This window comes from Amphiura filiformis, chromosome 12 (assembly GCF_039555335.1).
Source record: "Amphiura filiformis chromosome 12, Afil_fr2py, whole genome shotgun sequence".
In the NCBI taxonomy this organism is placed as follows: domain Eukaryota; kingdom Metazoa; phylum Echinodermata; class Ophiuroidea; order Amphilepidida; family Amphiuridae; genus Amphiura; species Amphiura filiformis.
The window spans coordinates 54,992,058-55,004,820 of record NC_092639.1 but is presented as its reverse complement, the minus strand read 5'-3'; the positions used below and the strand labels follow the sequence as shown (position 1 = coordinate 55,004,820).

At 35.6% G+C, this 12,763-nt stretch overlaps 1 long non-coding RNA gene across 2 annotated transcripts; it reads left to right on the top strand.

Annotated features, from left to right (window-relative positions):
- Positions 1-599: 599 nt before the first annotated feature.
- Positions 600-11,383, top strand: LOC140166435 (uncharacterized). Of its 2 annotated transcripts, XR_011860861.1 has the most exons (3): positions 600-823; positions 2,859-8,128; positions 8,167-11,383. It is a non-coding gene; the product is annotated as an uncharacterized lncRNA (long non-coding RNA). The 2 variants fall into 2 exon arrangements; XR_011860860.1 differs by having other exon boundaries at positions 2,859-11,383.
- The last annotated feature ends 1,380 nt before the right edge of the window (positions 11,384-12,763 follow it).

Sequence of the window (12,763 nt, the reverse complement as noted above, 5' to 3'; positions counted from 1 at the left end):
CAACCATACCACTAGAACCTATAGTGGCCAGACCAGCAAGTGCAATCAGACCTATGCAGAAGTTACCAGGGGAGACCCAACAACCTGTACCGTCTTTTCCAGCTGTGTCCAGTGAAGCCACAGGTGGACCCGGAGCAGGTGTTTCCGTGTCTGATTTCTACCGAAGTAAATCGCATTTACCTGCCAAACCTGAATCTGAAGTGCCTACAGGTTCTATTAGCACAACAACTCATGAGACTTCACAGTTAGCAATGTCTGAAATTGATACTAGATTTCGAAAGAGATCTCACAGCGGAGATACAGAAGATGATAGACCTTCCAAACAGCAAAAAGAAGATTCAAGACTTCAAACAAATGATCAACCCCCTAGTCAGTCATTACGTAGTGCATCCCCTAATGTCGGTCAAAAGCAAGATTCAACCCTTAAACCACAGACACTGAAATCTCCAGGAGTAAGAAGGTCTACAGAGTCCAGAACAGATAGTTCAAAGAAGGAGAGTGAATCCATAACATCCCACCACGTCAGAACAAGATCATCCAGCGGAAGCAGTACTACCAAAGCGGACTCAGAAAAAGGTGCAACTACAAGGTGCGTCAGATAAGGAGCATGAGCGACCAACAAGGACACTTCGGCAGAGACCAGAGTCAACTGAGAAAGGAAGCGCTCCGGAGAGGAGGTCGCCAGCGGAATTTTCACTGAGAAGCAGAGATAGAGATGAAACATCGCTGTCAACAAGGAGCAGCCGCAGAGGAGAGAGAGACCCATCACCAGATGCTCCCAACACTAGAAAACGTAGCACTAGATCAGTTGGGAAAAGTACTTGTAAGTGTCATTTTCTTTTTTCAGTTTTCAATTTTACTATTGTTCCTAGTAAATGCTCCATCATAAAAAATGACCCCCATGGTTTTTTCAATGAAAAAGTGAGTGAATTGCTGAAATTTCCATCATGCCATTATGATGTGACTAAACTAAAAACTGACATCTGAAGGCCATTGCAATTGCTAAATTGGGCCAAAATAAAATAAATTCAGGTTTCCGGTAACCCGCCTGTCCCCGTCTTTTAGTGCCGCAAAAAAAAAATTATACCACTTGGGGATAAAATATAATTTTTCAATAGTCGTCCCTGACAAAATTCTGATATGAAGTTGTTGGAAATCACATTTATTTTTCCCCATGACTTTCTGCCATTAAGAATTAAGTTGAATTTAAATAGATAAATACTTGCTTACAAAATCCTGCTATATGAGAGTGATTTCGAATACATGCACAGTAGTATGATACATACATTTGGAAATCGCAATATGCTTCGTTTCACATAGTGTCGTACATGCAAAAACATGCCAAAATACCCAAATCTTCCGTTACACATCCTGTTAAAGTTATTCTTTTTTAACTATTTAAAGTATTTTGTGATCCTAGCATCCTCTTTTTATGGCATTTTTCAGTAGATATCCATGAAAAAATCTTTGATTCCGATTTTGCGTTTGCGAGTTATGCATGATTATGTGTATTACACTGCTCCATAAGCCACTGTTGTAATTTCATTCTGGTATACCAGAACGAAATTCAAATTTGACGATATTTTTGCTAAACGAATTAATCTGCAAGAAATTTTTGATACATAAACATTATGTAGCCAGAGGTTTCCAGTGGTATAAAAATCTCAACTTTTTTTGAGAAAATTGGGGGGGATAAGGCTGTGGATCATGAAATGCCCTTTTAAGTTGCAGTGTAATAGTTAAATCCTTTGACTTCAATTTTGAATGGAATTGGTCCACTGAGAGATAATATTGGCAGGGTTCCCACGGTCCTTGAAAGTCCTTGAATTTGGAAACAACTTTTCAATGCCTTGAAAGTCTTGGAAATTTGCACAAGGTCCTTGAAAGTCCTTGAAAATTGGAATTTTACATAAAGTATAATTTTGACAAAATTTTGGGAGTGGAGAGGAACTGTCACTTTAATTAATACTGAATTAATGGATCTAGTGTATCAACTTTTTGTGTTGTGGTTAGTCCTTGAAAATCATGCTTTTGGGCCTTGAAAGTCCTTGAATTTTAAAGGCTTCGTGCGGGAACCCTGTATTGGAGGAGTACTGACTATGTTATTTAATAGTAGCATATCCTTTAAACATGTTTTTCTCGGAAACACATTTTGCATTTTTCCTGCATGTACGCCACTATGTGTTGCGACCGACGACATCACCAGGACTGTCCTTATTCTTAATCGACTGGGTGAAGCGCATAAGAGTAAATTGCAAGTTTCTTTGTTTTGTTTGGCTCAAAATTAAAAGGAGACATTTCTGACAGTAAAGACCAACATTTTGTGAAAAAGAAATACAAATCTATTTTTATGGAAATATTACAATATGGCTGTAAATGAGTTTACTAACACCCAGGCAACAGGTTGAATACAGTGTATGCATGTTCATCGCCACTTTTTCAATATCGAATATCGCCAGCAGAATTTATTGCGATAATCGATAATGAGGGAAGCTTAAAAACATTTTATTTGACCAAGTTTCTGTTTCAAAAAAACATGAAAATATTGTTAAATATTGTTAGTCTGTATCAGGTGGCACTATTGCTGGTATATGCCATTGGCGGGTTGGTCACTCTCGGTATCGTCTTCTGTGTCTGCCTGCTTTTCGGTTTTCAATTGAAGACACATTTTTACCATCAAAATATTATGGCCTTTCAAACAATTATCGTGAGCGCGATAATGAAAATTTATCGCGATAGACGATAATAACATTATTATCAATGCCTAATACTTAACTTATCGTGGACATACCTAAATAGTGCATCAAAAATAAGCAACTAAACTCAAACTGATTTACCATGTTTTTTTGTTGTTTCAGCTGACACATACTATGGACCAGTACCGTCATACAAACGGGGAAAGAAAAATAACCAGAAGTGAGACGTGAGCCTAGCATCAATTTTATGAACTTGCTCTTTGAACAAGATATAATTATGACAAGATGGTCTACTTCCACAAATCGTGGTATATATTATATTGATGCTGGTGAAACTGAACAAATGATTGCAAAGACAATCGGCATTTTCTTCCAGTTTGTGGCGGAAATTAAATTTATTGTGGATGTGTTGGAGGTAACTCTGTGTTCAACTTGTGTTCAACAAGTGTTGAACTTGTGAATATAATGGAGGATGATATTGATGATTGAAGAGAGACACATCATGTGGGATGATTTTGATGAAATATTTTGGGCTGCCAGTATTCCATGAACTACTATTATATATATATAAATATATTGTGTATATACAAATGCTGCATTGACATGCATGTGGCCCGCAGGTAGGGCCGTAGTATTACTTGATACGTTGCAATGTGCTGTACCTATAAATCATAGGTTTGTTTGTTTTTGTTTAGCATTTTTGTTAAGCTGTTCTTTGAGAAAAGGTTTAGCTAGATATAGTGTATTCGTAGAAGAATTGAAAACAAGATGCAGTAATAGTAGTGTGATATTAATTTGTACCCGATCAATAATTGGTGACTCACAAATGGGGTTGTTATCAACTACTTTAGTCAAGTGCATGCTCCAGTGGGGGCTGTACTAAATTGGGTCACCGTGCAATGACTCGAAGATCCGGCATGTTTACATGCACAATTCAAAGCAGTTTATCTTTACACATGCAAAGTAACAGCGACAAAGTACTGATATCACTGCCCCCAGGAAGCCAACTTATTTAGCCAAGTGGACTATAACCCTGATATGCTGTATAAACCACTTCAACAAAGGCTAGGGACTGGTCTATCGATATGCTTGAATGAACCGCTACACTGTTTAATGGTTTTCTTGACTATATGAAATGTGGTGGGCGATTAAAAAAATTAAAATGCATATGCCCAGGGCAAAGAACAATGGAAATTGCCATAATTCATGCGCATACTGCCGGGCAATGGCATGTCAACCTGCCAGGCAATGACATATCAAGTGGTCTATATGCTGTAATTTGATGATGGGAGTGGACATTTAGATGTGGACAAAAGTAATAACATAGATAAATATCTCACAAGTAAGAGCATATAAGGGCATATACCTATGATGTCAGCATAATGGGGACATGGACTAGGAAGTGTAAAGATGGTAAAGAGGCAGTTTTTAGACCAAAGGCTGAAATTATACATCAGTTGAACTTGCAAACACTTAGCTATTCATATTTTTACCAATGAACTTCAAACAATTTTTTCCGAAGTATTAAAACGCAATCTGTTGGTCATTGGTCAAATTGCAATATCTGTGTGGTAATATCAAATAGGGACCAGTGATATAATATCTGTAACCCCATGCATGGACCTGATATCCCAGAGTTTTTACTCGGTGCATAAACCTATTTGAGAAAAAGAATACTGCTCTGTATAACTAAAAAGTTTGGTTATCCAGGCTGATAGTGTTACTCTGCACGTCCATGACTCTAACTCAAAAATTGTGGGATATCAGGTTCATGCATGGAGCCCCAGAATTATAAAGTGATAAATTAATCTTATGTGCTTGTGATTCTAACATCAATTTATTTCAAAACAAAACACATAGTATTGGTAGCATAAATTTACAATACAATATGTGACGATCCACCACGAAATGAGCCTAGAAGTCTTCAAAATTGATTTAGAGCTACAGTGCAAAATATTCAAATTAGATTTTCACAGATTTGAAATATTTCATACTTCTCTTATACAGCTACAAAGTTACACAGCTTTACAAAAAAATATAATTTTATGGAATTGGTTTCAACTGAAATAATAGAATTTTGATAACTTTAAATGCAGTTTTCTTCAATGTAACTGCATTTCAGGATATCGTACAAAGTTGGTTGAAGTTTCATTTTGAAGCTTCATGTATGATCTTTCCAAATCTGTAAAAATCTCAATTTTACAAAGGGCCAACTTCTGGGCTCATTTGTGGTGGACAGTCACATTATTTTAACAGTTGGGCATGTACACTCCCAATTTCACTAAACATTTATACACGCAGGGCAATTTTTGGAATGTATTGTATGCTACACAGGTAGAAGACTAACATAAGGAATCACACCTGATATAATTGTGAATTCTTGCAGATTTGGGAATAATGCAATCTGGTAAATACAATGTAGATACATTTTATGTTTACTTGCTTTAAATGTACTAGAACTTTTGAATTTAAGGGGGTACTACACCCTGTCCAATTTTTTGCCTATTTTTGCATTTTTCTCAAAAATTATATCACATTGGTGACAAGTAAGATATGTATATTATAGGGGCGAGGACTACAACTACTGTACTGAAAATTCAGCAACTCAAAGCAAGTAGTTATTGATTTATTGATCAAATAGTGGTTTCCCTCATTTTTGACTGTAACTCCACAACTGTTGTCTGTGCTGAAATAAAATTTCCAGTGCAGTAGTTGTATTCCTTGCCCCTATAATATACATACGGTATCTTACTTGTGCCCAATGCGCTGTAATTTTTGAGAAAAATGCAAAATTAGGCACAAAATTGGGCAAAATTTGAAACAATTCAAACATTTGGAATCCAATATTTTTTGGTTCATGAAATGAAATTTTATATCTTGTTTTATAATCAAATGTTTAGAATGTATATGGGTCCAAAGCTGGCTGATGGACTTCTCAATGTTTTTTCTTCCATATAATTTACCATAAGTGTACTCCACTTTTCTGCATAAAACTTATGAATTCCTCAATTATGTAATGAACTGGTGGGGTTTTTTTTGCATTGATACTACTTAAAAATCACTTTTTGAAGTGAATGTCTCTTGGCCCAGGGACTTGCAATCAATCTTACTATTGATTTATAGGGGTTTGTGTTTGTAAATCAGGCATAAGAAAGATAGCATCAAGGCTTTGTGAAATACACTAGCCATGATATGATCAGCACAAATATAATTCCTATTGCATGTTGCCATGTTCAACTGTTTATATTTGCATAAACTAAAAACATTGAAGCTATACAAAATGTTCAAGTCCGTTTATACTACGCCGCAATTGCTTTGCGGTGAGGTGCATTGCCGCACTGCATTATACTGCAAAATACTGCATTGCGGTATCGCAATTATAAGTTAAATACATTTTAAGTAGGAAATGCACTGAGTAGTTAATAATCGATATATCGGCAACGCACCGCATCACAAAGCAATTGCAGTATAGTATGAACGGACCGTTACTATTGTTTATTTGGCTTCCTTAAGTTAGAGATGTTAGTGCGTGCAATATGAAATTGTGTGCACTGATTTGAAACTACTGGAATGTTTACACACGCGATCAAATTAAAGGCAGTGCATGTGGACACGGGTGAAATCACTGCAACAAAGAACTGATATCACTGCCTCAGGAAGCCTAGTGGACAATTTTAGTTACAATAGGGCGGTTGCACGGAAGGTCATTAGTTCAAATCGTCCTCCAGAAGATATACAAATCCATAGAGTACAAAACCAATCATCTGTTAAAGTGGTATTGATTCTTTAATACTCTGTGCATTTGCATGTCTTCTGGAGGATGATTTGAACTAATGACCTTTCGTGCAATCACCCTATTCACTGGCAAAGTGATGTAATAATCAGATTAACTACCATAACAATAGGGTAAAAAATTGTATAATATATCGCACTGCACTACAAGCAGGTTGCACTCATCACCTGTGCATGTCTGCAATTATAGATTGAATACAATAACGTTCTTTTCAAAGATCTTACAGGTGTGAGTGATCAGCATGATGCATGATATGGTTCAATGCAGAGGTACTGCGTGAACGTACTAGTGAAGTGCGGTATATTCAAAAATTGTTTTACCCTATAGCTTTGGTAGTTAATCCAATTATTACATCACTTCGCCGGCGAATACTGCTAAAGAGCAATACATAATAGAGTCGAGAATATACAAGAAATGTAATCAGTATTTTTATTTTGTAACAACCTCAAAAAAGAAGTTTTGCTTACACATGGTATGGCATTACTCTTGGTTTGTACGCTTATACTTAAGGTTTGAGTGAGTACTTGGGTTGGCATTTATAAGGGATAAAATATTGTTTGATTGTCCTCTACAGGCCTTCTTTGTTTGTATAATTCAGGATGTTAAACCTCTGAGAGAAAAATCAACTTTTACTGTAATTTTCCAAATTAAGGTATGTTTTCTTTTTATACATTAAAACTTTTTTCTTGATTTTCAAAATAAGGTCGGTTGGTGAAGGACAAGCAAACTATTTGTTTTGCCTAATGCTGATTTTCTTAACTCATATAATATAAAGCCAAGAATTCTCCGCGTTGCAGAAATTCCGCGAAAATTGTGGAATTCGGAGGTAAAGCGAAAACGCATTTCTGAGAAAATTTTTTTTTAAATAAGCAAAAATTACCTAGAAAAAAAAAAAATACAATTGAAAAGAAAGAAATAAAATACTAAATGAAATGGGTCTTCAAAATTCATCAAATTAAAGTAAAATCCGTCATAGATTTACCGTACAACGTCTGTCCTACCTCCCATTGCAGCCATGATACCCAATCACCCATCCCAACTTTGCAACATCGCAATGATCGTCACATTGGCCGGGCTGCAAAAAATGTGCTAAAATTACAAAGTGGAGAAAAGCGGAATTTAGCATTTGTAAAGCAGAAAATTCTTGGCTTTAATATAATACCTCATGTCATGTATAATCAGAAACTTGCATTATCTTTAATATAATAGAATTTTTGTTTCATAATACACCTGTTGCAGTAGGCACATGTGGATGGCTAAGCGACAGAAAGATATATCTCCAAAGTAGCTGTGAATGATATTGTGATATGCATGACTTCAATCCGTGCACAGTACATGTCATGTTGAAGTGCGTAAGCACATGCCCCATGCATAAATAACCTTAATTCATATCACATGCATTCTTGCATGCAATATCGGAGATCCATCTATGTACCACAGACCCATTGATTTACTGTAATGAATGGATATATGCAGACACTAATGAACTAAATGATTACTTACCTGCATTTGTAACATCATATAGGCCTACTATTTTTCTTCTTGATGAGACGTCAACACCTTGAGGCACCTGTGTCGCATGTGCATCTATTTGGCATCTTTAAACGAATTGTGTGTGTACGCCAGCGCTTTGAGTTAGGCTCACAATTGTGTGTGTACGCCAGCGCTTTGAGTTAGGCTCACAATTTGATGTTGCCCAATGAAATGCGCACTGATGTTGCAGACTCACCAAGAAGAAAAATAGTTATGTTCATTCCTACTTATGTGACTTTTGTCCAAAAATAATGTTTAAAATGTAAGTCAGTTGACTACTTAAAGACCTGTCGCTCAAATTTACAACTCTTTACAATACAATAAGTTTAAGTCGCCAAGGCCCTTTAAGAAGATACAGTCCATTCAACATGGTCAATTTCAATAGGAAATAAAGGATTTGTTTGAGGAGATATCGAATTTTGAAGACCAAAGCAAGAGCAGCAATAACATGTTTGGCATGCTTTTAAAGCTTGTTAAATAAGCATTTCAAACTGGAATATTTTATCAAGTTATTTTTGTCCACTTAATGCTTATTTTGTTGAAGCAGGCACTAAAGGCCAACCTAAAAGTAAAACATAAAAGTAAAATGCCCTTTCAGTGACTAGATATGAATGAACCTTTAAAAAAGGTAATATTTTCCCAAGATTTAGAAAATATAGTTTATTTAAGTTTCAACTGTTCTTTTAGAGTATTATAGATTAATAGATAGTATGATGATTAATTATGTTGATGAATTTGAAATGGTAATAATTGAAAAGTGCTCTTCTGAAAGTTGCTCGGTCCACCACTCCTGTGTTTAAACTTTGATCAAGCGGCCAGTGGCATGATGGTCAGAGAGAGCCGGCAAAACCGCTCGGCCATATGGTATTTTCCATATACTCGGTTAGTTTTGTGGGATTCATTATCGAACCTCAACGGTTTTAGCTGGTATTTATATTATTTATTAACATAGGCCTATTTGTTTGTGATATTTCAAGGGTTTTAGAATTTCAAAATAATCCCATTCAATTACACGGTTGACGATGGAAATTTACTGAATTTAGAGAAAGCACAACGCCCACCACCTGACTTTGATGGTTGTTTGTCAACAGAGCAATATTTGCCCATTATTATGTTTTGATGAATCCAAGTGTGTGAAAATATTGGATCCAACACACAATAATGATAAAATTGGATGCTTTTCGCCCAATATTTATTGGTCTCGCTATGAGTTTTAAAATATTGGACTCGACTACGTCTCGTCCAATGTTTTAAAACTCATAGCTCGACCAATAAATATGGGCTAAATCGATCCAATTTTATATCAAAATGTAATGTTTTTCATAAAATTTTGGAATTAAAGTAACAATTGTATTATGATCCCTTACTCACTGCTTGGGGAAATGTTTTATTTTTTATGTTGTTAATGTCAAGGCTAACAGTTATCTTACTAGGTATCCCTGATGTGATGACGTCTAGATTGCTGTTTGCCATACACTTGAAGTGCTCTCATCCTGATAAGATACAATGAAGCGCATTCCCTATGCAGTTGAAAAATGCACAAATGATCTCTTCAAGTTGTGGTTTCAATAACAAAAAACATGAGGAGTGGTGGATTGAGTAAACATTGTTTAAGCTGTCTTCAATTAAGCACATTTCTGATGGATTATTAGCATGAATTTGTTACCAAATTCATGCTGTAGTGTAATTTGAAATAGTTGACCTGTTGCTGAGTGTAGGAACATGCTTGTTGAGAATGAAAATGTGAAGGTATATAGTTCTGAAGAACACCATGGTTAAAATGCCCTAGGAGTTGCACTCAAAAATGCACTGTAAACAATGCATGACCTAAAACATGTAAACAGGGGTGTGTGTTTGTGATCAGACAAGTTATTTGGGTTACACTTGACTTCCAAAAAAAAGATAATGTTTTGCAATTTGGCAAGAAACTTGCTTTGGGGGCAAATTGGGGCAAGTGTGCCAGGATGTATCCTTTGTGTACACCGATTAACATAAGAGCACAGAATAATGCTCATAATCCCCATTGTAATCTATACAGCTTATTTTATACAGTTTTACATGAAGGATAAATCTTTGGTGTAATGTTTTTTCTGATGGGGTGAAAGGTGTTTAAGAGTTGACAAAACAATTGGCCAGGAACACTTATCATACCCCACAGCAAACGGACAGGAGAAGCATTCAGACTGTTTTATCCGAGTACCAGATTGGCCAGAATCGTAACAATTTACTAATAGAACAAATGAGATGGGTGTATGAGGAGTTGTGTGGAGTACTGTAATATACAAGGTTCACCTTGATTTGCTTAACTGTATCAGTTAAACCTGGGACTTATATGCCATAGAGGGATATAGAAAGCTACATATTCAATATGTGTTTCTAATACATCCATCTGTGTCGCACTTGGACTGTTAAAACTTGTCCACATACACCTTGTGTAGTATGATGATGCCCCAACACTGCCAGTGGTGTCCAAGGTGAAAATGTTTCAAAATTGTCCTGCTGAAACGCTCCTTGAAATACCCTCAGAATGTTTTATGCTAAAATGACACAAAATGAAGTTAATTTTGGTTCGTTAAAAAAGGCATTTCCTCTGTGAGCTGGGGCCAACTTTCCCCCTAGCTGGTATGCCATTGTGGACTCTATGATGATTGATGAATATACTTGTTTGTTATTATGCTGCTTTACTATTTGTGTTATCATATTAGAACAAATATTTACTTGTATAAAACTTCTAGTTTTCAAATAATTAAGTACTTCTTAAAAAAGTGAAAAAGGAAGTTGCTGAATTTGACTACCGTGCACCAAAGTTTGTCTTCAAAATTTGTCTCACACAATTTAAAATAGCATCAACAAACTACTTTCTATCATTCTTACACACATTTATCATGATGTTTGAACTTTTATTGAGTTTGACATCTTGAAAACTGAAATTTTCACTTGTTTGGTGAAAATGAGCTGGGAAAATTAGCCCCATGCAGACACAGATGGTGAGTATTTGAAACCACTCCCACTATGGTGTAGTCCCAAGATAAATGGGCTATTCCAGTTGAAATTCATACACCCCCTATGGCAGACACAACCTGAATCTTCCACATAGGGAGTGTGGAGTCAAATGGGAGTCTCTCATTCAGGTAACCCCAATTGACATTCACACTCCCCCAATTGACATTCACACTCCCTGTGTGGAAGATTAAGGTTGTGTCTTCCATAGGATGTATGGTTTTCAATTGGAATAGCCCAACACAGTTTAACATATTACAAGTTGTAATGTGATAACCGTTTTGTATTATTATGTGAATGTGTAGCGTATCTTAATGAATTGTTGTTGACATGCCTGTCTTGTGTTTTCCCCATTGTTTTTGATACCAAGTAGATGTGATGTTTTTTTGTATTTTATCATAATTAATACTGTCACTTGTTACATAAATTGTTGATAACATTGAAAATAAAAAAGTTATAAAATAAGTTGAAGTCACTATTTAGTCACTGTATTATTAAACTGTTGTTTAAAAAGGCGTGTGGGATGACAAAGAGCCATATTTTCCAGTTTTAGGCCACCTTAAGGTGGTACTACACCCCTTGATAAATTTGAGACTATTTTTGCATTTTTCTCAAAAAATAATAACACACTGGTAACAAACGTTATGTATATTATAGGAGCAAAGAATCCAGTTACTACACTGGAATTACAGTGACTCAAGACAAGCGGTATGTTATTTATGATAAGAAAAGAGCTACCGCTAGAATGTACCTCATTTCTTCATATAATAATGAACCACTTGTCTTGAATCACTGAAATTTCAGTGTAGTATTTGGATTCCATGCCCCGATAATATGCATAACTTTTGTTACCAGTGTATAGTTATTTTTTGAGAAAAATGCAAAATTAGTCACACAATTTATCAGGGGGTGCACTGTAGTACCACCTTAACCCGAGTCTCAAAGCTGCCGCGTGCATTAGTAAAATCCTCTTTGAAAATCAGGAATTTTTTTTTTCTTGTTAAGGGATCTGGAATGAGCGTTTCGACAGTATTTTTTGTGGGACATCAGACATATCGAATTGCATTCTGAATACGAAGAATGTCTTTCTGATATCAAATAATTTTCATTTTTTTAAATTCACAATATAATACAAATTTTATGACAAATTACTAAAATTTGATATTTTTCACTTTTTGATATATAACAGTCCTCGAAGTAAATTTTATAAATCTAATGACATATTCTTAAAGTGTATGTAGCTGGGAGGAAAAGCCGACGATCAATTGAAAATTTTAACCTTTCATATTGAAGATATGGATTTTTTTCCCAAAAAGACCTAATCCATATCTTCAATATGAAAGGTCAACATTTTCAATTGATCGTTCGCTTTTCATCCCACCTACATACACTTTAAGTATAAATCATCAGATTTATAAAGTTTACTTCGAGTACTGTTTAATATCAAAAATATCAATTTAATGTGTATTACATTGCGAATTTCAAAAAATCAAAATTATTTGATATCAGAAGGACATTTTTCGTATTCAGAATGCAATTCGATATGTCTGATGTGCTCTAATGTCCCACAATAAATACTGTCCAAACGTTCATACCCCACCCCTTAAGGGCTCTGATAGCGAAGTTTGCGCAGTATTTTGTGGGGCATGAGACAATGCTTGTCACAATGTAAATAATTCCGCATTAGGTTTTCAATTTCTCACAAGCTTTGAGACTCGCGTTTTAAATAACGTGGCCTTAG